The sequence below is a fragment of the Oncorhynchus mykiss genome, chromosome 32 (genome assembly GCF_013265735.2).
Source record: "Oncorhynchus mykiss isolate Arlee chromosome 32, USDA_OmykA_1.1, whole genome shotgun sequence".
Taxonomy (NCBI): Eukaryota; Metazoa; Chordata; class Actinopteri; order Salmoniformes; family Salmonidae; genus Oncorhynchus; species Oncorhynchus mykiss.
Window position 1 is genome coordinate 7,744,794 of NC_050572.1, and position 25,000 is coordinate 7,769,793.

Genomic DNA, 25,000 nt, shown 5'->3' on the forward strand with positions numbered 1-25,000 from the left:
TGGGGGGGCATCTGGATGGGGTGGGGGGGGACATCTGGATGGGGTGGGGGGGACATCTGGATGGGGTGGGGGGGACATCTGGATGGGGGGGACATCTGAATGGGGGGGACATCTGGATGGGGGAGGCTTCTGGATGGGGTGTGGAGGAGGCATCTGGATGGGGGGGCCATCTGGATGGGGGGGACATCTGAATGGGGGGACATCTGGATGGGGGGGACATCTGGATGTGGGGGGGGGTGGACATCTGGATGCGGGGGGAGCATCTGGATTGGGGGACACACAAAGAAATTGCATTTTTGTCCCCTCGCCATCCCAGTTTTATCGTTGTAATGCGATACAAAACGAGGCAACGGTGTGCTTTAGGACCATGTGGACACCTCCGAGCGGTCGGGGTACTCTGTTTGGAATGTTTATCATACAGGATTAAAAAATATATATATTTGAGAAAAAATGGAAATAAATGATGTTCCCATCACGTCGAAGAAAAAAACCAATCTCTTATTATCGCCCATCTCTTATTAATACCACATTGTTAACACCACCAGTCCCTTTCTGGAGAAAATTGATATTCTAAGAAGGCCCGATTTATGAGTCATTTACAATAACTATGTAAGACTACAATGTAAATTATAGTAATACATTGATTCATCTGATGAATTTTGATGGATCTGATGCATTTTTTGAGGATCAATTGTGACCGACTGGCTCGTTTCGGTCTTATGGAGCAACATTTGAACTTGTGCATTTTTTTTATATAGGAAAAAAGTAAAGACTCCGGAGTGTGCTGTTCTATCTTGCTGCTGCAGCACGATTCGGTGAAACATAAGATGTTACAGTTTTTGATGTCCTGTTGGTAGGATATTCGTGACCGTACCTCATCTAATTTATTGTCCAATGATTGTACGTTGGTGAGTAAAATTGATGGTAAAGGCAGCTTTCGCACTCGCAGCGGATCCTCACGAGGCACCCCCGCTCTGTGTCCTCTGTACCTGCGTCTCTTTCTCTTGCCAATGACAGGGATGTTGGCCTTGTCGGGTGTTAGCAGTACATCCTGTGCGTCCTGCTTGTTGAAGAAAATATCTCTGTCAAATCCCGAGGTGAGTCACCGCTGTCCTGATATCCAGAAGCTCTTTTTTTTTGCCATAAGATACAGTGGCAGAAACATTATGTACAAAATATGTTACAAATAACGTGAAAAACCACCCCACACACAATACCACAATGGGTTAGGTGCTCGTAAAACTGCTGCCATTTCTTCCCGCGCCATTTTATTAGTCAATGTCAGTTTTGCTCTAGAACACTCACAAGACTTGTCTGAAGGTCTCCGGGTATCAGTTGAAATTTTTTTATAGAGGTACTGTGTATATGGAGACTGTTTATAGTAAAAACACAAGGGGTTAAATGCATATCCTGTACGAATAAACAGGTTGGACAAACCTACTCATTCAAGGGTTTTTCTTTCTTTTTTTACTATTTTCTACATCGTAGAATAACAGACTATGAAATAACAAACATGGAATCATGTAGTAACCCAAAAGGTGTTATAAACAAATAAAAATAAATGTTATATTTGAGATATTCTTCAAAGTAGCACTCTTGGCCCAGCGTCATCTGGGTTTGGCCGGGGGGGTAGGCCGTCACTGATCATAAGAATTTGTCCTTAACTGAGTTAAATGAAGGTTTAATAAATAAACATATGACATTAAAAAATGAAACGTCGCTACAGCCACAATATCACCATTTCCGTCAGGCAATCATATCACTCATTCATTCATTCATTCAGTCATATCACCCATTCATTCATGCAGTCATGTCACCCATTCATTCATTCATTCAGGCAATCATATCACTCATTCATTCATTCATTCATTCAGGCAAACATATCACTCATTCATTCATTCATTCAGGCAACCATATCACTCATTCATTCATTCATTCATTCAAGTCAATCATATCACTCACCCATTCATTCATTCATTCAATCATATCACTCATTCATTCATTCAGTCAATCATATCACTCATCCATTCATTCAGTCAATCATATCACTCATTCATTCATTCATTCAATCATATCACTCATTCATTCATTCAGTCAATCATATCACTCATTCATTCAGTCAATCAATCATATTACTCATTCAGTCAATCATATTCCTCATTCATTCATTCATTCATTCAGGCAAACATATCACTCATTCATTCATTCATTCAGGCAACCATATCACTCATTCATTCATTCATTCATTCAAGTCAATCATATCACTCACCCATTCATTCATTCATTCAATCATATCACTCATTCATTCATTCAGTCAATCATATCACTCATCCATTCATTCATTCAATCATATCACTCATTCATTCATTCATTCAATCATATCACTCATTCATTCATTCAGTCAATCATATCACTCATTCATTCAGTCAATCAATCATATCACTCACCCATTCATTCATTCATTCAATCATATCACTCATCCATTCATTCATTCAATCATATCACTCATTCATTCATTCAGTCAATCATATCACTCATTCATTCATTCATTCAATCATATTACTCATTCATTCATTCATTCAATCATATCACTCATTCATTCATTCAGTCAATCATATCACTCATTCATTCAGTCAATCAATCATATCACTCACCCATTCATTCATTCATTCAATCATATCACTCATTCATTCATTCATTCAATCATATCACTCATTCATTCAATCATTCAATCATATCACTCATTCATTCATTCAATCATATTACTCATTCATTCATTCATTCAATCATATCACTCATCCATTCATTCATTCAATCATATCACTCATTCATTCAGTCAATCATATCACTCATTCATTCAGTCAATCATACATTCATTAAATCATATTCCTCATTCATTCATTAATTCATTCAGGCAAACATATCACTCATTCATTCATTCAGTCAATCATATCACTCATCCATTCATTCATTCAATCATATCACTCATCCATTCATTCATTCAATCATATCACTCATCCATTCATTCATTCAATCATATCACTCATTCATTCAGTCAATCATATCACTCATTCATTCAGTCAATCATACATTCATTAAATCATATTCCTCATTCATTCATTAATTCATTCAGGCAAACATATCACTCATTCATTCATTCAGTCAATCATATCACTCATCCATTCATTCATTCAATCATATCACTCATCCATTCATTCATTCAATCATATCACTCATCCATTCATTCATTCAATCATATCACTCATTCATTCAGTCAATCATATCACTCATTCATTCAGTCAATCATACATTCATTAAATCATATTCCTCATTCATTCATTAATTCATTCAGTCAATCATATCACTCATTCATTCAATCATTCAATCATATTACTAATTCATTCATTCATTCATTCATTCATACATTTATATTGTTGCCCCGGACGACAAAACTGGATTGAACTGGTCAACTAGTCATCAAGCCCTTGTCATGACGTTGGCCTGGGGGTAGGTTAATGACAGTCATAAATACCTCTTCCCCCCTTTTTCCTCTCTCTACCCTACTGAGGTTACATTTACAAAACCCCTGGTTAACATAGAGATTCTGGGAACATCAGAAGGTGGGGGGAAATGAACTATATTCTGGTAATCTGACCAATTGAACATATGCAGTGGTACTTAATGAATATGATGTCAGTTCGGTTGTCATCTGAGACATTCTCATCAATGATAGGATGACATACACCCTACAGTGGAAAGTCTGCACATTGTAGTTATCGGAGTCACATGGAATTGTTCTTCAATTTAAATGTTTGAATATGAAATAATTTGTGATGGGATGAAATGTGATTTTAGCTTCTAAAATGTGAGATGTGGGTTTTCATAAGTTAGGGCTGCTCACTCAGTGGCCCGCCCACGTGAAGAGACAGAGGCTGTAAACTATAACACACACCCCTTTTCTCCCTTCCTATATAAAGCCTTTACGACAACATAACTTCCTGTTCCGAGGATGTGAGGGCGACAGTCCTATGTCAGAGTGGTTCAGATAATAACTACAGAAAGAAGCCAACATCAGCATGAGCTTTGGTTGCGAATGGTATGAACTTTGAACTCTTATTCACGACAGAAGTGATACCTCCTAGCCGTTGAGTTGGCGACCGCAGCTGCAAACGCAGGTTAGGAAGGAACAGACAGAGTATCCCATCTTGTAAGGGCGTTCGTCTGTAGGAGGAAGAGAAGCGGACCAAAGCGCAGCGTGGTGGTTATTCATGTTTTAATAACTCAATACACATGAACAAACTAACAAAAACAAGAAATGTGCAAACGCAAAACAGTCCTCTCCTGTGACAAACAAACACAGTGACAGGAACAATCACCCACAAACACACAGTGAAACCCAGGCTACCTAAATATGGTTCCCAATCAGAGACAATGACGAACACCTGCCTCTGATTGAGAACCATATCAGGCCGAACATAGAACTAGACCAAAACATAGAAAAACAAACATAGACTGCCCACCCAACTCACGCCCTGACCATACTAAATAAATACAAAAACAAAGGAAATAGAGGTCAGAACGTGACAGTACCCCCCCCCAAAGGTGCGGACTCCGGCCGCAAAACCTTGACCTATAGGGGAGGGTCTGGGTGGGCGTCTGTCCGCGGTGGCGGCTCTGGCGCGGGACGCGGACCCCACTTCACCATTGTCTTAGTCCGCCTTATTGTCCGCCTCCCTGGCTTACTCACCATGACCACCCCTCTCAATGACCCCACTGGACAGAGGGGCTGCTCGGGACAGAGGGGCAGCTCGGGACAGAGGTGAAGCAGCTGCTCGGGACAGAGGGACAACTGCTCGGGACAGAGGGACAGCTGCTCGGGACAGAGGGACAGCTGCTCGGGACAGAGGGGCAGCTGCTCCGGGCGGAGGGGCTCTAGCGGCCCCTGGCTGACTGGCGGCACTGGCGGCCCCTGGCTGACTGGCGGCACTGGCGGCCCCTGGTTGACTGGCGGCACTGGCGGCCCCTGGCTGACGGGCGGCACTGGCGGCCCCTGGTTGACTGGCGGCACTGGCGGCCCCTGGTTGACTGGCGGCACTGGCGGCCCCTGGCTGACGGGCGGCACTGGCGGCCCCTGGTTGACTGGCGGCACTGGCGGCCCCTGGCTGACGGGCGGCACTGGCGGCCCCTGGCTGACGGGCGGCACTGGCGGCCCCTGGCTGACGGGCGGCATTGGCGGCTCCTGGCTGACGGGCGGCATTGGCGGCTCCTGGCAGACGGGCGGCACTGGCGGCGCTGGGCAGACGGGCGGCACTGGCGGCGCTGGGCAGACGGGCGGCACTGGCGGCGCTGGGCAGACGGGCGGCGCTGGCGGCGCTGGGCAGACGGGCGGCGCTGGCGGCGTTGGGCAGACGGGCGGCGCTGGCGGCGCTGGGCAGACGGGCGGCGCTGGGCAGACGGGCGGCGCTGGGCAGACGGGAGGCTCCGGCAGAGGCGCCGGACAGGCGGGAGGCTCCGGCAGAGGCGCCGGACAGGCGGGAGGCTCCGGCAGAGGCGCCGGACAGGCGGGAGGCTCCGGCAGAGGCGCCGGACAGGCGGGAGGCTCCGGCCGAGGCGCCGGACAGGCGGGAGGCTCCGGCAGAGGCGCCGGACAGGCGGGAGGCTCCGGCAGCGGCGCCGGACAGGCGGGAGGCTCCGGCAGAGGCGCCGGACAGGCGGGAGGCTCCGGCAGAGGCGCCGGACAGACGGGAGACTCCGGCAGCGCTGGAGAGGAGGAAGGCTCTGGTAGCGCCGGAGAGGCGGGAGACTCCGGCAGCGCTGGAGAGGAGGAAGGCTCTGGACGGATGGGCCGGAGAGACAGCCTGGTACGGGGAGCTGCCACCGGAGGGCTGGGGTGTGGAGGTGGTGACGGATAGACCGGGCCGTGCAGGCGCACTGGAGCTCTTGAGCACCGAGCCTGCCCAACCTTACCCGGTTGAATGGTCCCGGTCGCCCTGCCAGTGCGGCGAGGTGGAATAGCCCGCACTGGGCTATGCAGGCGAACCGGGGACACCGTGCGCAAGGCTGGTGCCATGTAAGCCGGCCCAAGGAGACGCACTGGAGACCAGATGCGTAGAGCCGGCTTCATGGCACTTGGCTCGATGCCCACTCTAGCCCGGCCGATACGCGGAGCTGGAATGTACCGCACCGGGCTGTGCACCCGCACTGGGGACACCGTGCGCTCCACAGCATAACACGGTGCCTGCCCGGTCTCTCTAGCCCCCCGGTAACCACAGGAAGTTGGCTCAGGTCTCCTACCTGGCGTAGCCATACTCCCTGTTAGCCCCCCCCCAAGAAATTTTTGGGGCTGACTCCCGGGCTTCCATCCACGACGCCGCGCTGCCTCCTCATACCAGCGCCTCTCCGCTTTCGCCGCCTCCCGTTCTTCCTTGGGGCGGCGATACTCTCCTGGCTGAGCCCAAGGTCCTTTACCGTCTAGTTCGTCCTCCCATGTCCAATCCTCCTCGCGCTGCTCCTGCTGCTGCTTTCTCCTTTGCCCATTACCACACCGCTTGGTCCTGTTGTGGTGGGTGATTCTGTAAGGGCGTTCGTCTGTAGGAGGAAGAGAAGCGGACCAAAGCGCAGCGTGGTGGTTATTCATGTTTTAATAACTCAATACACATGAACAAACTAACAAAAACAAGAAATGTGCAAACGCAAAACAGTCCTCTCCTGTGACAAACAAACACAGTGACAGGAACAATCACCCACAAACACACAGTGAAACCCAGGCTACCTAAATATGGTTCCCAATCAGAGACAATGACGAACACCTGCCTCTGATTGAGAACCATATCAGGCCGAACATAGAACTAGACCAAAACATAGAAAAACAAACATAGACTGCCCACCCAACTCACGCCCTGACCATACTAAATAAATACAAAAACAAAGGAAATAGAGGTCAGAACGTGACACATCTACCACACAACGACGTTACTACAACTTATCCAATTGACCACCAGAGACATTATTCAAAGGACAAAGGACTCGGTTTGGCAACACGGTCTTCCATCTACCACCATCCTACTGAAGCGCAGCTCAGAGTAAATATTTATTGCATTTTCCACTGACGTTGTCAGTGGGCAACGTAGGCGATTACATTTCTGTAGGAGGGCCGAGAAAGCGACTTATAGAAATCTGAGAAATAGAGCGTTTGGCCAAACGCAGGGCTATTTCTGCCTGCCGCGTTTCAGACGCGGGGAGGCTCGGTCATTATTAATTTCTCGAGCGAGGACAAAGGGCCAGCCGATTGAAATTCAGGAGATAAGCTCGACCAGCGATATATATCTCTGTCTCTCTCTCTCTCTCGCGAGTAGACCACGGTGCATTTCGTTGTATGTTGCGCGTTCCCGTTAATTAAAACATCGTAAAAAAAAACGCCGAAAAGGGTTTGAACATAATGTTATAAGTAAAACTTTTCCCTTGTCAAGGGAATCCTCCTATGTGCTAAGTTTTCAGGCACAAAGGAGGGTTTAGCTTGCATGCTACAGCTAACAATGGAAAATACCCAATTGGTTTTCTTGTGCTACGTTGAAATTGCTCCGCCTTGTGGAACGGAAATCCCGCCCCGGGTAGTTCCGTTTGATTTCAGCGTGTGAAATCATTGTCCACTGACATGTGCCCAGTACATTCGTTCTTGAAGAATTATTCAGGTCACACTCAAGTCATTACTTATGATGTCCAGACGGATATCAATGTCTTATCCAATTGAACTAATAAGTGTAAATCTGGCAATTTACATTCTGAAATAGATATTTTAAATAATATCCAAATTGATGAGTTTTCTAAATAAGACATTGTAAACTTTTTCCAAACTAACCTAGATGAAGCAACCTCTCAGGTTAATTAAAGGTTAATTCCCAAATACCCTATACAGGTCTGATTTATCATTAAATTGATAAATCAGTCAAATTTGGTTTTTGCAAAACCATTCAGTAATCCAGTACTGACAGAAGCCCTGCCTCAGCGGGAATCCCATGTGGTTTCGGCCTTAGGGAGAAGTGTACCACAGTGTTGAATGCTCCCAACATTTGATCTACTGTTTACACTTATGATATCCAATCAATGGAGATTGTATGGATTATCGTCTCATTCAATTTAATAAGTTAAATTGTTTAACATAACTTAATGTTCTCCCAATCAAATGAGACACTTTTAAACTTCTCATATTAACCTGGATGAAGCAACCTCTCAGGTTAATTCAAGTTTAATACCCAGGTAGGATTAATCATTGGCATTGATTAATTAATTCAATTTGCTTTTGCAAATTCATTCACGTCCAACTTCCACATTACTGGTACGGTACTGATGGTTCGTCAACATCTATAAATAGATTAAACTTGTCTTTACAGCTTCCAATGAATTCCAAACCCAAACTTTGAAAAAAAATAGGAACATTTTTCCTCAAAATTTTTCTAATAAGGTGCAAGCTATCAAAGGAGGTGGTCGCCACTCCTCCGCTAATTAGTGAACCTCCACCCATAAAAGGATTGACCTCTGACCACAGCAGCGATACCAACCCTAATTATGCCATTAGCGGAAAAAACAACTGAAATTGCGAACCATCAAACACAGGCTTTGTGACGGTTCTTCTTTTGCACTGATGTATCGCCATAAAAATGTGACATCGGTCCAATACCACAGTGCACAGCTGAAGCACGTGCCAGACATGGCTAACATGAGGGGACAGGTGGAGAGAACTGAGCAACTATTGACAATCAATTGATGAACACAATGACTAAGTTGGATGACAAATCAGCAGAACTCATTGAAGTCGCTGACCAAATGAATGATGAGAGAACTCGGGTGATGAAGATGGAAATCTTCATTTCTAAGCAAGAGGAAGAAATCTCATCACTGAATATCTCGCTCCGTACTCAAGACCTCTATCTGCAAACCATGACAGATAAGTTTGAGACCGAAAGGAGCAAGTGTGACACTCACGTGCACAAAATCCGCACTCTAAGCGCTCAAGTGGACTCTGCAATGCAGCAGAATACCACCCTTAGGTACCATCTGGAGGAAGTTCGATTCTCTCTGTTCCATTCTCTCTGTTCCATTCCCTCTGTTCCATTCTCCCTGTTCCATTCTCTCTGTTCCATTCTCTCTGTTCCATTCTCCCTGTTCCATTCTCCCTGTTCCATTCTCCCTGTTCCATTTTCTCTGTTCCAATCTCTCTGTTCCATTCTCTCTGTTCCATTCTCCCTGTTCCATTCTCTCTGTTCCATTCCCTCTGTTCCATTCTCTCTGTTCCATTCTCTCGGTTCCATTCTCCCTGTTCCATTCTCTGTGTTCCATTCCCTCTGTTCCATTCTCCCTGTTCCATTCTCTCTGTTCCATTCTCCCTGTTCCATTCTCTCTGTTCCATTTTCTCTGTTCCATTCTCCCTGTTCCTGGTCTCTGTTCCATTCTCTCTGTTCCATTCTCTCTGTTCCATTCTCCCTGTTCCATTCTCTCTGTTCCATTCTCTCTGTTCCATTCTCTCTGTTCCATTCTCTCTGTTCCATTCTCCCTGTTCCATTCTCTCTGTTCCTGGTCTCTGTTCCATTCTCTCTGTTCCATTCTCTCTGTTCCTGCTCTCTTTTTCTGTTTCAGGTTTTAAAGTCATTTCCCGACTTCCTCAGGACATGGATAGACGTCCAATTTCAACGACCTGGCTGCTGTTTAGGTGTGAAAAATGCACCCAGGTGAATGGCATGAGAATGATTAAACATTTCCCTGTTGCCTTAATCAGCGTCCACTGTGGCCAGGCAGCAGTCAACCCTTCTGATTCAGAGAGGTGCGGGAGGTGTGGGGGAGGTGCCTTAATCAACGTTCACTGTGGCCGGGCAGCAGTCAACCCTTCTGATTCAGAGAGGTGCGGGAGGTGTGGGGCAGGTGCCTTAATCAACGTCCACGGTGCCCGGGCAGCAGGCACTGTTCTAGGTTAACTGCCTAGTTCAGGGACAGAACGGCAGATAAAACATTTCCCACCTTTGCCCGGCTCTGGGATTCGAAACTAGTGACCTTCGGTTACTGGCCCAATGTTCTTAACCGCTAGGCTAGTGACAGGGAAAGAGCATAGTCATATATTATGATTCACGTTAGTCACAAAACTCCGTCTGAATGTCCTCCACTGGCTGTATGCATCCCAAATGGCACTCTATTTCCATAGAGGGACGCAGACACTGTATTTCTGTTTCTGAGTGTGCTAGTGGGCTGTAGTTTACGTATGTGTGTCTTTGAAGTTGAGAGCACAAATGGAGCATGTTTGCATGTGTACCAATCTTTGCCTGTCTCTCTCTCTCTCTCTCTCTCTCTCTCTCTCTATCTCTCTCTCTCTCTCTCTCTCTCTCTGAATGCTATAATCTGGGGTTAATCTGTAGACAAGGAGGTGACTGTGGAGACGCCCGGAGGGAGGGTGTGTGTGTGTGTGTGTGTGTGTGTGTGTGTGTGTGTGTGTGTGTGTGTGTGTGTGTGTGTGTGTGTGTGTGTGGTCCCCCCAGGTCAGAGAGCATGTTGTCCAGATAACATGGGTCTGACAGACAGTGTGTGTGTGTGTGTGTGTGTGTGTGTGTGTGTGTGTGTGTGTGTGTGTGTGTGAGAGAGAGAGAGAGAGAGAGAGACACACACACACACAGTGGTGCATTGTTAGTTTCTGATGAGAACAATAGCCTCTCTATCAGAGAGATTATTCGTTATTTTGGTTAGTTGGCTGATAGACAGTCGATAATAACACAAACACACACTGAAATGCACAAACACACACTGAAACGCGCAAAACACACACTGAAATGCACAAACACACACTGAAACCCACAAACACACACTGAAACGCACAAACACACACTGAAACGCACAAACACACACTGAAACGTGCAAACACACACTGAAACGCGCAAACACACACTGAAATGCACAAACACACACTGAAACGCACAAACACACACTGAAACGCACAAACACACACTGAAACGTGCAAACACACACTGAAACGCGCAAACACACACTGAAACAAACACACACTGAAAAGCACAAACACACACTGAAACGCGCAAACACACACTGAAACAAACACACACTGAAACGCACAAACACACACTGAAACGTGCAAACACACACTGAAACTCGCAAACACACACTGAAATGCACAAACACACACTGAAACGCACAAACACACACTGAAACGCGCAAACACACACTGAAACGTGCAAACACACACTGAAACGCGCAAACACACACTGAAACAAACACACACTGAAACGCACAAACACACACTAAACACACACTGAAACGCACAAACACACACTGAAACGCGCAAACACACACTGAAACGCACAAACACACACTGAAACGCACAAACACACACTGAAACGCGCAAACACACACTGAAACGCACAAACACACACTGAAACGCACAAACACACACTAAACACACACTGAAACGCACAAACACACACTGAAACGCGCAAACACACACTGAAACGCACAAACACACACTGAAATGCACAAACACACACTGAAACGCGCAAACACACATTGAAACGCACAAACACACACTGAAACGCGCAAACACACACTGAAACGCACAAACACACACTGAAACAAACACACACTGAAACGCACAAACACACACTGAAACACACAAACACACACTGAAACGCGCAAACACACACTGAAACGCACAAACACACACTGAAACGCGCAAACACACACTGAAACAAACACACACTGAAACGCACAAACACACACTGAAACGCACAAACACACACTGAAACGCACAAACACACACTGAAACAAACACACACTGAAACGCACAAACACACACTGAAACACACAAACACACACTGAAACGCGCAAACACACACTGAAACGCGCAAACACACACTGAAACGCACAAACACACACTGAAATGCACAAACACACACTGAAACGTGCAAACACACATTGAAACGCACAAACACACACTGAAACGCGCAAACACACACTGAAACGCACAAACACACACTGAAACGCACAAACACACACTGAAACACACAAACACACACTGAAACGCGCAAACACACACTGAAACGCACAAACACACACTGAAACGCACAAACACACACTGAAACGCGCAAACACACACTGAAACTCGCAAACACACACTGAAACGCGCAAACACACACTGAAACGTGCAAACACACACTGAAACAAACACACACTGAAACGCACAAACACACACTGAAACGCGCAAACACACACTGAAACGTGCAAACACACACTGAAACAAACACACACTGAAACGCACAAACACACACTGAAACGCACAAACACACACTGAAACGCGCAAACACACACTGAAACGTGCAAACACACACTGAAACAAACACACACTGAAACGCACAAACACACACTGAAACGCACAAACACACACTGAAACGTGCAAACACACACTGAAACAAACACACACTAAACACACACTGAAACGCACAAACACACACTGAAACGCGCAAACACACACTGAAACGCACAAACACACACTGAAATGCGCAAACACACACTGAAACGTGCAAACACACACTGAAACAAACACACACTGAAACGCACAAACACACACTGAAACGCGCAAACACACACTGAAACTCGCAAACACACACTGAAACGCACAAACACACACTGAAACGCACAAACACACACTGAAACGCGCAAACACACACTGAAACTCGCAAACACACACTGAAATGCGCAAACACACACTGAAACGCACAAACACACACTGAAACGCGCAAACACACACTGAAACTCGCAAACACACACTGAAATGCACAGACACACACTGAAACGCGCAAACACACACTGAAACTCGCAAACACACACTGAAATGCGCAAACACACACTGAAACGTGCAAACACACACTGAAATGCACAGACACACACTGAAACGCACAAACACACACTGAAACGCACAAACACACACTGAAACGCACAAACACACACTGAAACGCGCAAACACACACTGAAACGCACAAACACACACTGAAACGCACAAACACACACTGAAACGCGCAAACACACACTGAAACGCGCAAACACACACACACACTAAAATGTACGCACATACACACCTTTCAGCTTCTTTTCCACGCTGTTATATCAAATCAATAATCGCCTTAGAAAAAAGTAAGCATTAAGAAGATTTAGAAAAAGGATAAGTGGGACGTGGATTATAAGAGGCATTCTAATACCAGAACACGAAAAGACACTGTGCAGATGTAGGATCTTCATTTGATCACCCTTTTGTTACAGATCATTTTCCTGCACGGCAAAGAAAATGCAAACTAGTGGTGTATTCGAGGTTTTAAAAAAAATGATTCTAAAGTTTAACATGTCACACTTGATTTGAGAAGAAATCAACCTATTAATCATAATCCACGTAATAACGACTATTTTTCCTGTTGTCGCAGGATTATTTTCCTGCCAAAGCAAACTGGCTCAAATCACGATCCTACATCTGTATATTGACAAAAGCAAAGAGAGAAAGAGTCTTTTTTTTTCCAGGCCAGCCCTGGTGCCTGGGGCTAAACTTGCCGTTCTGTTACTGTTTTTCTTCTCCTTTTTTCCCTCTTTCCCTCTCTCTCGCCCGGGGGCAAAGTCGAGCTGCAACAGGATTCAGTCCTGTTCCCACGGAGACCAGAGAGACATCGCTGCCATGACAACAAGGCTTCGTCTCTTCACTGGAGTGGAGAACTAGACCCAGCACTCTTCTGCTGTCATGCTCTATCTTTCACACCGTTTTGGCATCTATTTCTCTCCCTCACTCTCGATCTATCTCTCATTTTCCTATGCCTCTCTCTCTCTCAATCTAAACTGAACAAAAATATAAACGTAACATGACAAAACCTCTACGATTTTACTGAGTTACAGTTCATATAAGGGAATCGGTCCATTTAAATAAATTCCTTTGGCCCTAATCTAATCTAATCTATGGATTTCACATGACTGGGCAGGGCCGCAGCACATGGGTGGGCCTGGGAGGGCATGGGCCCACCCACTGGGGAGCCAGGCCCAGCCAATGACAATTCGTTTTTCCCCACAAAAGGGCTTTATTACAGACAGAAATACTCCTCAGTTTCATCAGCTGTCCAGCTGGCTGGTCTCAGATGATCCTTCAGGTGAAGAAGCCGGATGTGAGGGTCCTGGGCTGGCGTGGTTGCACATGGTCTGCGGTTGTGAGGCCGGTTGGACATACTGGCAAATCCTCGAAAACCACGTTGGAGGCTTATGGTAGAGAAATTAACATTACATTTTCTGGCAACAGCTCTGGCGGCACTGCATCTCAGTGCTAGAGGCGTCACTACAGACCCAGGTTCGATTCCAGGCTGTATCACAACCGGCCGTGATTGGGAGTCCCAGCGTCGTCCGGGTTTGGCCGGGGTAGACCGTCATTGTAAACTAAGAATTTGATCTTAGCTGACCTGCTGACCTGCTGACCTGCTGACCTGCTTAGTTAAATAAAGTTTAAATTAAATAAAAAATGGTGGACATTCCAGCAATCAGCAAAACTTCAGACATCTGTGGCATTGTGATGGCGTTGTGATGGCGTTGTGACGGCGTTGTGATGGCATTGAGATGGCGTTGTGATGGCTGACAAAACTGCACATTTGTGGAACAATTCGTGGATCTTATCTTTCAACTCACTTTTGTTCCGTATATATCTATATATATATCTATATTCTTTCTGTCTCCTCCCTCTCCACTCTCTTTTTTCCTCTCACTCTCCTTTTCACTGTTACGTTATCTTGCTCCTTCTTTATTTACCTTCACATGGAGAGAGAGAGAGTGAGAGAAAGTGAGAGAGAGTGAGAGAGAGAGGGAAGGAGAGAGAGAGAGAGAGAGAGAAAGAGAAAGAGAAAGAGAGAGAGAGAGAGGGAAGGAGAGACAGAGAGGGAAGGAGAGAGAGATGGGAGGAGAGAGAGAGAGAGAGAGAGAGAGAGAGAGAGGGAAGGAGAGACAGAGAGGGAAGGAGAGAGAGATGGGAGGAGAGAGAGAGAGAGAGAGAGAGAGAGAGAGAGAGAGAGGATGAAGGTAATAGAGGACGGGAGAAGTCTCTCAGCTCTCTTTTTTACTTGTCTGACTCCTCCTCCTGACTCCTCCTCTCCTCTCTCCTCTCCCCTCCCCCCCCCCCCCCCCCCCCCCCCCCCCCCCCCCCCCCCCCCCCCCCCCCCCCCCCCCCACTGGAAAGTAATGATGAACTGAGTGGCTGTAAACAGAATAGAGAGTAGGACAAAGAAATTAAGCCCTGGTCCTTGACGTTTCATCATGTGGTTCTTCACCAGGTGACGTTCTCTATAGAATGTGGTAGCAGAATGAATCAAAACGTGAAGCCTTAATCACACACATTGTTGATTGATTGGTTGATTGGATTATTCATGGGGATACTTGACTGAGTGCAATCACTCATATAGTATAATTTGGTATGCAAATGCACTTCTATCTCTCTAAATACAATGGAAGATATACAATTGTGTTGTAAGAAGCCATCCTCTACTTCTGTGTTGATCCTATAGACGAGCCCAGAGAGAGAGAGAGACAGAGAGAGAGAGACAGACAGACAGACAGACAGACAGACAGACAGAGAGAGAGAGACAGAGAGAGACAGATAGAGACAGAGACAGAGACAGAGAGAGAGAGAGAGAGAGAGAGATAGAGAGAGAGAGAGATAGAGAGAGAGAGGACTTTCTGCCCTCTTCCTCTTTCATTTCTCTCCCTCATCAAACCCAGCTCTCGCTCCGTGTCTGGTTCCCCCTGATGTAGAGTGACATTTAGTGCAGCCTGCCCTTTATGGTTTGTCGTCTATTTCTCTACATTATTTGGTCGTTAGGGAGAAGGAGACATGTAAGGGCGATGGTGAGGTGGCAGGGCGTGTGTGTGTGTTTGTAGATTTATATTATTGATGTGCCTGTCGAGGTGACTCTTCGTCACTCACAGCAGGAGAGCAGGCTGTGTGTGTGTGTGTGTGTGTGTGTGTGAGAGAGAGAGAGAGACACACACAAAGTAAACAGTCAGGTGTTAGTGGTGTTAGTTGTGATAGTGGTAGTAGTGGTGTTAATGGTGATAGTGGTGAAAGTGGTAGTAGTTTTGATAGTGGTGGTGTTAGTTGTAGTGGTGGTAGTGATGATGGTGGTGATTGTGATAGTGGTAGTAGTGGTAATAGTGGGGGTAGTGGTGGTAGAGGTGATAGTGGTGAAAGTGGTAGTAGTGGTGATAGTGGGGGTAGTGGTGATAGTGGTGTTAATGGTGATAGTGGTGAAAGTGGTAGTAGTGGTGATAATGGGGGTATTGGTGGTAGTGGTGATAGTGGTGGTAGTGGTGATAGTGGTAGTAGTGGTGATAGTGGTGGTGTTAGTTGTAGTGGTGGTAGTGGTGATGGTGGTGATTGTGATAGTGGTAGTAGTGGTAATAGTGGGGGTAGTGGTGGTAGGGGTGATAGTGGTGAAAGTGGTAGTAGTGGTGATAATGGGGGTATTGGTGGTAGTGGTGATAGTGGTGGTAGTGGTGATAGTGGGGGTAGTGGTGGTAGTGGCGATAGTGGTGAAAGTGGTAGTAGTGGTGTTAGTGGTGATAGTGGTGTTAGGGAGGTTAGTGGTGATAGTGGTGTTAGGGCGGTTAGTGGTGGTAGTGGTGATTGTTGTGATAGTGGTGATAGTGGTGTTAGGGAGGCTAGTGGTGATAGTGGTGATAGTGGTGATAGTGGTGATAGTGCTGATAGTGGTGATAGTGGTGTTAGTGTTGATAGTGGTGATAGTGGTGTTAGGGAGGTTAGTGGTGATAGTGGTGTTAGGGAGGTTAGTGGTGGTAGTGGTGATAGTGGGATAGGGGTGATAGTGGTGATAGTGGTGATAGTGTTGATAGTGGTGATAGGGGTGTTAGGGAGGTTAGTGGTGTTAGTGGTGATAGTGGTGATAGTAGTGTCAGTGGTGTTGGTGGTGATAGGGGTGTTAGGGAGGTTAGTGGTGTTAGTGGTGATAGTGGTGAAGGGGTGATAGTGGTGATAGTGGTGATAGTGTTGATAGAGGTGATAGTGGTGATAGTGGTGTTAGTGGTGTTAGTGGTGATAGTGGTGTTAGGGAGGTTAATGGTGGTAGTGGTGATGGTGCTGTTAGTGTTGGTAGTGGTGATAGTGGTGATAGGGGTGATAGTGTTGATAGTGGTAATAGGGAGGTTAGTGGTTTCAGTGGTGATTGTGGTGATAGTAGTGATAGTGGTGATAGTGGTGTTAGGGAGGTTAGTGGTGATAGTGGTGATAGTGGTGTTAGGGAGGTTAGTGGTGATAGTGATGATAGTGGTGATAGTGGTGTTAGGGAGGTTAGTGGTGTTAGTGGTGATTGTGGTGATAGTGGTTTTAGGGAGGTTAGTGGTGTAAACTTCTGCTTCCTTTGGTTGCATCCCAAAAGGCACTCTTTTCCCTATATAGCGTTCTACTTTTGACCAGGGCCCTACTTTACTCCCTATCTCCCCTCAGCCAGAGCATGTAGGCTACACCCAGGGGGGTGGGGGTGGGGGGGGGAGTGATGGAACTTATGGATCTAATATATGTACATAATGGATTTTTCGCGCGGTGCTATTAGCCAAACGTTGTGTGTGACTTTATTGAAGTGACCAAGGCCAGTAGTCACAGTCAGAGACATCAGGATACAGAGTAATGCAAACAGTGGGGCCATGTTGGCTCTGAAAGGTCCAAAGCAAACAAGATGGAATATAATTCTGAGCCAAAATGGCACCCATTGGAATTGAAATTCTCAAAGAAGACACGCGCAAAACACACACACTCACACACACTCACACACACTCACACACACTGGTGTGTGACTGCTGCATTCTGCCGCCCCCTCCACACGTGTAAATCGTGGGGGGAACCCCTCCCATTTACACGTGTAAATCACGTGTGAATCCCCTCCACCACACTGGATGTTCATCAACTGTTACCATGGTCACCATGGAAAGTTCGATGGGGTTCTCAGGGCGACAGCTTGGGAGTCTCGCATGGAACGTCACTTGGTAGAGACGCGGGGGGGGGCAGAGGAGAGCAAGAGGTAGAGGAGAGGAGAGGAGAGGAGAGGAGAGGAGATGAGAGGGGAGGGGAGGGGAGGGGAGGGGAGGGGAGGGGAGGGGAGGGGAGGGGAGGGGAGAAGAGGAGAGGAGAGGAGAGGAGAGGAGAGGAGAGGAGAGGAGAGGAGATGAGAGGGGAGGGGAGGGGAGGGGAGAAGAGGAGAGGAGAGGAGAGGAGAGGAGAGGAGAGGAGAGGAGAGGAGAGGAGATGAGAGGAGAGGAGAGGTGGGAAGTGAGAGGAGAGGAGAGAGATGGGAAGTGAGGAGACTGAGGAAGAGGAGAGGAGAAAAAGATGGGAGACAGAGGAGAGGAGACAGAGGAGACAGATGAGACAGAGGAGAGGAGAGGAGAGGAGAGGAGAGGAGAGGAGAGGAGAGGAGAGGAGAGAGAGGAGAGGAGAGGAGAGGAGAGGAGAGGAGAGGAGAGGAGAGGAGAGGAGAGGAGAGGAGAGGTGGGAAGTGAGAGGAGAGGAGAGACAGATGGGAAGTGAGAGGATGGATGGGGTGGAAGAAGAGAGGAAGTGTGTAAATATGTCTGCCCTTTGCCCCTTTAATAAATTATTGCTGTACTATCCGCCTCCTGTGTCTGCATCTGGGTCACATCCTGAGTCGGGAAAGTACAGTTCTCAATAATTTATTGAAACATGGGGCAAAGGGCAGGCAGAGGTTCATAATCAGGTCAGAATCAGGCAGGTACAGGACAGCAGGCAGACTCGGGTCAGGGCAGGCAGAATGGTCAGAACCGGGAAAACAAGGAAACAAACAGTTGAGAACTAGGAAAACAAGAAAGCACGCTGGTAAGACCTGACAAGGCAAGACGAACTGGCAACAGACAAACAGAACACAGGTATAAATGGGGAAGATGAGCGACACCTGTAGGGGGGTGGAGACAATCACAAAGACAGGTGAAACATATCAGGGTGTAAAATATACACCATAGAACCCAGAGGTAAAGACTATATAGACCATTTAGACCAGAGGTATAGACTATATAGACCATTTAGACCAGAGGTATAGACCATATAGACCATATAGACCAGAGGTATAGACCATGTAGACTATATAGAACAGAGGTGTAGACCATATAGACCATATAGACCAGAGGTGTAGACCATATAGACCATGTAGACTATATAGACTAGAGTTATAGACATATGGACCATATTAACCATATAGACCATATAGACCAGAGGTATAGACCATATAGACCATATAGACTATATAGACCAGAGGTATAGACCATATAGACCATATAGACCAGAGGTATAGACCATATAGACCATATAGACTATATAGACTAGAGGTATAGACCATATAGATTATATAGACCATATTAACCATATAGACCATATAGACCAGAGGTATAGGCCATATAGACCATGTAGACCATATATACCAAATAGACCATATAGACTAGAGGTATAGACCATATAGACCATATAGACCATATAGACCAGAGGTATAGACCATATAGACCATATAGACTATATAGACTAGAGGTATAGACCATATAGACTATATAGACCATATTAACCATATAGACCATATAGACCAGAGGTATAGACCATATAGACCATATAGACTATATAGACTAGAGGTATAGACCATATAGACCATATAGACTATATAGACTAGAAGTATAGACCATATAGACTATATAGACCATATTAACCATATAGACCATATAGACCAGAGGTATAGGCCATATAGACCATGTAGACCATATAGACCATATAGACCATATAGACCATATAGACCAGAGGTATAGACCATTTAGACCAGAGGTTATAGACCATGTAGACCATATAGACCTTATAGACCATCTAGACCATATAGACCAGAGGAATAGACCATATAGACCATATAGACCACAGGTATAGACCGTATAGACCATATAGACCATATAGACCAGAGGTATAGACCATATAGACCAGATAGACCAGAGGTATAGACTATATAGACCAGAGGTATAGACCATTATAGACCATATAGACCAGAGGTACAGACCATTATAGACCATATAGACCATATAGACCAGAGGACCGTGGCTGGAGGCTCTGGTCTGGGAACCCTCGCAGGAGGCTCTGGACTGGGAACCCCCGCTGAAGGATCTAGGCTGCAGACCGTCGCTGAAGGCTCTGGACTGCAGAACGTCGCTGGAGGCTCCGGACCTTGGATCGTCTCTGGAGGCTTCGGGCCATGGATCATCACTGGAGGCTCCAGGCCATGGATCATCACTGGAGGCTCCTGGAGGCTCCGGGCCATGGATCATCACTGGAGGCTCCGGGCCATGGATCATCACTGGAGGCTCCTGGAGGCACCGGGCCATGGATCATCACTGGAGGCTCCGGGCCATGGATCATCACTGGAGGCTCCGGGCCATGGCTCATCACTGGAGGCTCCTTGAGGCTCCGGGCCATGGATCATCACTGGAGGCTCCTGGAGGCTCCGGGCCATGGATCATCACCACAGGCTTCGTGCCATGGATCATCACTGCAGGCACCTGGAGTCTCCGGGCCATGGATCATCACTGGAGGCTCCTGGAGGCTCCGGGCCATGGATCATCACCGCAGGCTTCGTGCCATGGATCATCACTGCAGGCTCCGGGCCATGGATCATCATTGGAGGCAACAGGCCATGGATCATCACTGGAGGCTTTGTGTGTAGAACTGGCACAGGACGCACTGGGCTGGAGAGACGCGCTGGAGTCCTGGTGTGTGGAGCTGGCACAGGATATACTGGGCTGTGGAGACGCACCGGAGGTCTGGAGCTCAGAGCTGGCACAACCTGTCCTGGCTGGATGCTCATTTTAGCCTGGAAAGTGCGGGGCGCTGCCACAGGACACACTGGGCCATGAAGGCGCATTGGCGACACAGTGCATAGAGCCGGCGCAGGATATCCTAGGCCGAAGAGACGCACCGGAGACCAGGAGCACTGAGCTGGCACAATCCGTCCTGGCTGAATGCCCACTCTAGCACTTCAAATGCGGAGAGCTGGCATAGAGCGCACCGGGCTGTGGATGCGTACCAGAGACATAGTACGTGTAACCACAAACCATGGTGCCTGAAGGGTCACACGCTCCTTGAAGCAAGTGCGGGGAGTTGGCTCTGTTCTGAAACCTGGCTCCGCCAACCACACTGTGTGCCTCCCCAAAACAATTTGGGGCCTGCCTCTCGTGCTTCCTTCGTGGTCGCGAACCCCGGTGTAGTCGTTGTTCCTCCCTCGCTGCCTCTGTCTGCTCGCATGGAAGGCGATCTCTTCCGGCCTGGATCTCCTCCCACGTCCAAGATCCCTTACCATCCAGGATGTCTGCTCCTCCACGCTGCCTGGTCCTTTGATGGTGGGATCTTCTGTTACGTTTCAAGATGGATTGGACCAAGGTGCAGTGTGGTAGGAGTACATTTTCCTTTTATTAAATGACATCGGGAAAAACCAACAAAATACAAAACCTAAGGTGGAAAAAAAGGCTGCCTAATGTCATGATGTTGGCCTGTGGGTAATGTTTATGACCCCCGCATAAATACCTTTCTCCCTTCCCTATCTCTTGACTCTACAGAGAGACTCTTGAATAGCCTTTGTTAAACAGAGATTCTGTTTGGTAATTTTGGTAATCAGTTGAACATATGCGTTGGTACTTATGAATGTGATGTCAGTTCGGTTATCATCTGAGACATTATTACTGATGATAGGATGACATAAACGGTACAGTGGAAAGTCTACACATTATAGTTATCAGATTCACAGGGAATTGTTGTACAATTTAAATGTTTGAATATGAAATTATTTGGGAGAGGATGAAATGTGATTTTCGCTTCTAAAATGTGAGAATTGGGTTTTCATGAGTGAATCAGGCCCGACTCAGTGGCCCGCCCACGTGAAGTGACATTGGTTATAAACTATGAAATACGCCCTACTCTCCCTTCCTATATAAAGCCTTGACGACAATATACGTTTCTGTTCTGGGTACGTTAGGATGACGATCCGATGTCAGAAGGGTTCAGATAACCCTTCCCGTCTACCACACAACGACGACACTACAACGTGTCCCGTTCACCACCAGAGACACTCTTCAAAGGACAAAGAACTCTGTTGGGCAACACGGCCTTCCATCTACCACCAACCTATTGAAGCGCAGCTCAGAGTAAATATTCATTTGTATTCATTTTCCTTTTCCCAATTGGGCGGTAATTTAGAATGCATAAGATCCTGTTTTTACGATAGAGACATCGCTTCTCCCTTTGTTCTTCAGTCTTCCCGCTCTTTCACTCAAACCCAACCCCCCTTTTTCTTTGGGTAACCAGCTGTCATATCTGTTCCGTCCACCAGGGACGTTTTCCTTTCTGACGTCATTTGTAATCAAGGTATGATTCATTCTGTGTATATGTAATTCTGTGTGATTATTTAGGTATTTAGTAAATAAATAATTAAACCCAATTTTGTATTGCTGAATCAACTTGTTAGCCAGGGTTCGTGAAGATAACCAAGAACTTACAATTTTCAGATGAGTCTGAAATAAGGTGACGATTAATATTGACTGCTATTGAAGTAAAATATTATTAGGTCTTTAAGAGTTTATTCGGAAGATAACTGCTCTATAAATATTATTTCGCAGTGCCCCGCCTTTCTAGTTAATTACATTTACATGATTAGCTCAATCAGGTAATATTAATTACAGAGAAAGGATTTTAAAGAATAGCATGTTATATCACTTAATCCGGCATAGCCAAAGACATGACACTAAGTATGATCCTCAATCATGTCAGATACAACGATAGACTCTGATTGGGAACCATACACGGCCAACAAAGAAATAGAAAAACTAGAATGCCCACCCAAGTCACACCCCGACCTAACCAAATAGAAAAATAAAAGGGCGTGGGAGTGACAACCATTCCTATTTTAATATAATTTAAAAACAAAACACCCTTTTCAAACATATTTTCCATTAATATAGGTATTTTATCAACCAGCAAATTTGATTTCAGCCATAATATTTGTTATAATGCTTGTTCTATCTATTCATGGAGATGAAATTGAAATTGTAACTAGCTCTGCAATGCTTGATTGAAAAAGAGAGATACTTTGAAAAGGTATTAATTTTCAATTAATAGCACATTTTAAACAATGGATGTGCTTCTTTTAGTAATCTACTTGACAACGATTTAGGGTTCAAGTAAAACTTTTGAATAAGTGAAGCTTTTAGAGAGAGGTTTAGTGCTTTTACATTTAATAATCTCAACCCACCCAATTCATATTCATTATATACAGTTGAAGTCAGAAGTTTACATACACTTAGGTTGGAGTCACTACACACATTTCTTGTTAATAATTCAACAAACTATAGGTATGGCAAGTCGGTTAGGACATCTACTTTGAGCATGACACAAGTAAGTTTTCCAACAATTATTTACAGACAGATTATTTCACTTATAATTCACTGTATCACAATTCCAGTGGGTAAGAGGTTTACATACACTAAATTGACTGTGCCTTTAAACAGCTTGGAAAATTCCAGAAAAAGATTTCATGGCTTTAGAAGCTTCTGACAGGCTAATTGACATAATTTGAGTCAATTGGAGGTGTACCTGTGGATGTATTTCAAGGCCTACCTTCAAACTCAGTGCCTCTTTGCTCAACATCATGGGAAAATCGAAATAAATTATCCAAGTCTTCAGACAAAAATTGTAGACCTCCACGTCTGGTTCATACTTGGGAGCCATTTTTAAATGCCTGAAGGTACCACGTTCATCTGTACAAACAATAGTATGCAAGTATAAACACCATGGGACCATGCAACCATCATACCACTCAGGGAGGAGACACATTCTGTCTCCTAGAGATTAACGTACTTTGGTGCGAAAAGAGCAAATCAATCCCAGGACAACAGCAAAGGACCTTGTGAAGATGCTGGAGAAAACAAGGAACAAAAGTATCTATATACACAGTAAAACAAGTCCTATATCGACATAACCTGAAAGGCCGCTCAGCAAGGATGATGCCACTGCTCCAAAACCGCCATAAAAAAGCCAGACTACAGTTTGCAACTGCACATGGGGACAAAGATCATACTTTCTGAAATGTTCACTGGCCTGATGAAACAAAAATAGAACTGTTTGGCCATAATGACAATCGTTATGTTTCGAGGAAAAAGGGGGAGGCTTGCAAGCCGAAGAACACCATCCCAACCGTGAAGCATGGGGGTGGCAGCATTATGTTGTGGGGATGCTTTGCTGCAGGAGGGACTGGTGCACTTCACAAAATAGATGGGGAATAAAATTACGTGGATAGATTGAAGCAACATCTCGAGACATCAGTCAGGAAGTTAAAGCTTGGTCACAAATGTGACTTCCAAATGGACAATGATCCCAAGAGTACTTCCAAGTGGCAAAAGGGCTTAAGGACAACAAAGTCAAGGTATTGGAGTGGCCATCACAAATCCCTGACCTCAATCCCATAGAAAATATGTGGGCAGAACTGAAAAAGCGTGTGGGAGCAAAGAGGCCTACAAACCTGACTCAGTTACACCATCTCTGTCAGGAGGAATGGGCCAAAATTCACCCAACTTATTGTGGGAGGCTTGTGGAAGGCTCCCCAAAACATTTGACCCAAGTTAAACAATTTGAAGGCAATGCTACGAAATACTATTTGAGTGTATGTAAACTTCTGACCCACTGGGAATGTGATGAAATAAATAATTCTCTCTACTATTATTATGACATTTCACATTCTTAAAATAAAGTGGTGATCCTAACTGACCTAAGACAGGGAATTTGTACTCGGATGAAATGTCAGGAATTGTGAAAAACAGTTTATTAAATGTATTTGTCGGAGGTGCATGTAAACTTCCGACGTCAAATGTAGACATGCTTAGCATCCCAGATAAAGCAAAATAT